General features: G+C 37.0%; 1 long non-coding RNA gene across 1 annotated transcript; it reads right to left on the minus strand.

The window, feature by feature from the left end:
* Positions 1-487: 487 nt before the first annotated feature.
* LOC116162906 lies at positions 488-904 on the minus strand. Its single transcript, XR_004143643.1, has 2 exons — positions 780-904; positions 488-725 (listed from the first exon to the last, which is right to left on the minus strand). It is a non-coding gene; the product is annotated as an uncharacterized LOC116162906 (long non-coding RNA).
* Positions 905-3,450: the final 2,546 nt, after the last annotated feature.

Below are 3,450 nucleotides of genomic sequence, written 5' to 3' on the forward strand. Positions count from 1 at the left end.
GGTGGTTGCTTATCAGAAATGATTTGATGAAATAAAACTGCATTTTGGAGATGCCGCCTACTCGCCAATGAGAGCTAATTAGCGTCCTTTAGTTTATGAGTAATGTGGTCGTATTTAGATTCCATACACAAAAACGGAGACAAGATATCTAAAAGCTTAATACAATGCCAAGTTTAGTCCACCTATATATGGATAGTTCACAGAGGTGAATGGATCATTTGATATTGATAGTCTATTATAGACTAGCAAATGATCCATTCATCTCCGTAAACTATCCAATATCTCCTCTGCTAAGTCATAATGATCACGTTTTACCTTAGTATGTATTATATTCCTTCTACTACTGTTACGAAGCAACTATTATGATGTATTGTTGTAATACGAAATGTAGGTGCCAACTACTACTTGACTGCATCAAACTTCGATCCATTACAAGAATCGTACCTTTGCCTCTTTTCATTAACTTCACTTCTTCGTATTTCGTCTATTTGGGTTACCAACTGTTGCTCCTGTTCAACTTTCGCATTTTGCAGGGCGATGTGCTCCTTAATTTTTGTTGCTCTATTAAGTTCATCTTCTTCCCGCTGCCTGTCATTTAAGCAACGAGTTAGGTTGGCAAACTTATTTTTCTTTTCAATGTGAGATCTTGTTAACTGGAGATTGTCTATTTGCAACTTTTTATTGAGTGCTTCCAGCTCTTCCTTCTCTTTTTCCCGCCTGATATTCTGAAATTGGAATATAGTGCGTGTAAATACAATTAAAAAAAATCGTTAAGTTACCATTCTTTGCAGGAATGTATAAATCTCTATTACAAATGGAACTCAAAATTAGAAACTAATAAATAAATAAAATTTGAATGTGTAAGGTTATAAAAATTGTATATGTCATACCAACACAATTCATACCCAACGACTATCGTATTTCACTATATAGATGGAACTAAACTCAGTGGCGTGTAGATGTGTGAAGTTAGCACGGTAATGGAATGCAAGCACAAACGAAATGTTTTGTGCCAATCGTTTGTGCTTCGTTTGTGGTTGAATGTGCACGAAAAAGTAACCCAGCACATCCAACCCTTTTTAAGGTACTTTATTACACATTAGACTTTGAGAGATTCCACCCTGTATATACAACTTTGACGACACATACATTTTTGAGAGTTGGCAACCATGCAATTTCTAGGTGGGAAATAAACATAGATAATTAAGAGTATCTATGGAAATAAACAGACAGAGACAGTAGACACCCTTTAATAAAGTATACCAGTGCAAGGTTGTTTTATTAGAAAGGTTGTCTGGTAACTCTAAACCAATAGAATGCTTGCATTTTGAAGGCGGGAAAACGTCATCCAGAATTCGCATTTAAAATTGCTCATAGGTTACAATGGTAATAAAAGGGGTAAAAAATTTAGTTTTTGCAGTATATTTTTGGATTTATATGGGTATATGTATATGAGGGTGGATCTTATATTGGAAATCTTGGAAGTTTATCGACGTCCACCTTTGAAAGCAATCAAAGTATTGCAAAAATGAGTGTGGTGCGTTAGCTGTTTTACATTGCACGACGACTTGTGAAAATATAATCAAATTAATTTTAGAGGTGGAAATGGATAAAATTCCGCGTTCTACAAAATAGGAGCCACCCCTATGTACCAATACCTAGCCTTTGGGAATTAAAACTCTAATCATTCTTTAGCGGATGACGCCAAATAAAATGCTGTTGCGTTTTATGGAAAATGTATATTTATAGTAGGTACCTATGTACACAATGGTAACCGAGGTGCACACGGCGAGCTCTGTCGTTGGGGTGAGCTCAGATGCAGGTCTTCTGACTGATGGAGTGTGGCGCGAGGTCGAGCTGGCAAGGCGACCTGGTTCTGCAGGTGGAGAGCTTTTTGTTTCTTGAAGTGCAGTCGAAGCAGAAATTGCGTTGCACTTTGCACAGTTCGTGGCTCTGCTTTTAAACGTTTGCGCCCAGGGGCGCTACGCTTTCATCGGTTGGCCGTTTTGACCAATGAGGGCGCAGCACATTTTAATTTGCTGCCGGATGTGAAACATTTTCTTACCCATTCTTTAAGAACGGTAGGGTCCTTGGGAAACGTAAAAACCGAGATTTTATTTACACCAGGATGAGGAATTTTAGTGTTACCGCCACTCATCTAAAAAAATACTTAATTATAACATACAAAAGTGCATATAATTGATGAACTAACCTTTCAATCACGGCTATGAAAACCCACAAAATTCACAAACTAAATGTCTTTATATTGCACCAAACAGGTATCTACAGCTAAAATATGTCCTTATGCATTTCAAAATTCAACAAATTTTAAACAAATAAACTATAACTCAAGAAAAATAAGCACCCGCGCGACTACAAACAACGTTGAACGTCAATGTCAGAATTCTCGATGACGTATACATTCCGTCCCTCCCGCTTCCGCCCACATAGTTACCAGGTAACCTTTGAAATAAAATAACCTTGACCTTAGTGGGAATAAGCTGCATGCGCCATCTAAGGGTACGGTCGAAAATTTACTTACAATTTACGTGCATTCGGAGCATTGCAATTGAAGCACAGATTTAAACATTAAATCTGTGTTTATATATTCCGAAACGGGGGACATTAATGAATTTATTGTTCTGCATAACGTTATCCAAAATATACTTATTAGAAAGCAGTAGCTCCGATGATGAAGAGTTTATTGCAGTAACAAATTTGCGTAGAAGGAAAGTTCTCTTAGTCAGGATGCAGCATTATTTAGAAAATGTAGTGCATATATTCTGATTCCAGCGACGTCGGAAGTGAATAACGATTGGGGGGCGGGGGGGCAAAAATTAGCGACCATGGAGTCTGAAAGGTCCCTGCCATGCAAAATTGTGTAGGATTTAATGCAAAGCAGTGGATTTTTTAAGTGACCCTGACACTTGTTCATTTAATCAATCAAATAATGTATTTTTGAAAGAAAAGTTTTGGGAAAAATTTAAAAAAGTGTCGGAAATGTCTAGTTATATGAAATTGAGCAACTTCAGAGATACTTGACTCGATGAGAAAACCATAGCCATAGATAATTAATATTTTATTTAAAAAATAATGAACTAGCTAGAACATACAAAAGTTGCAAAAATTTTGTTCCTATTTATTGCACTATTGAGCATTGTAAAGAAAAGCAAGTATAAAAAATTAAATATATCCAAAAATTTTCCGCCTTTCCGCAGTTTTACTGACAAATTCTTTCAATATTAGCCTCTACTTCTACACTTTTTGTAATTTCTGCATGCACATGCAGTAGATGTGTTAGTTCCTTCTGAGTGATTTATCTACTCCTTCTTAGAGGGGGCGTGGCCCCCCTTGTGTAAAAACTGAGGGGGCGAGACGCCCCCTCTGACCCATACTTCCGACGTCGCTGTCTGATTCACAGTGCAATCGCATTGTTTATGTTTACTACAA

This window comes from Photinus pyralis, unplaced genomic scaffold (assembly GCF_008802855.1).
Source record: "Photinus pyralis isolate 1611_PpyrPB1 unplaced genomic scaffold, Ppyr1.3 Ppyr1.4_LG2, whole genome shotgun sequence".
NCBI lineage: Eukaryota > Metazoa > Arthropoda > Insecta > Coleoptera > Lampyridae > Photinus > Photinus pyralis.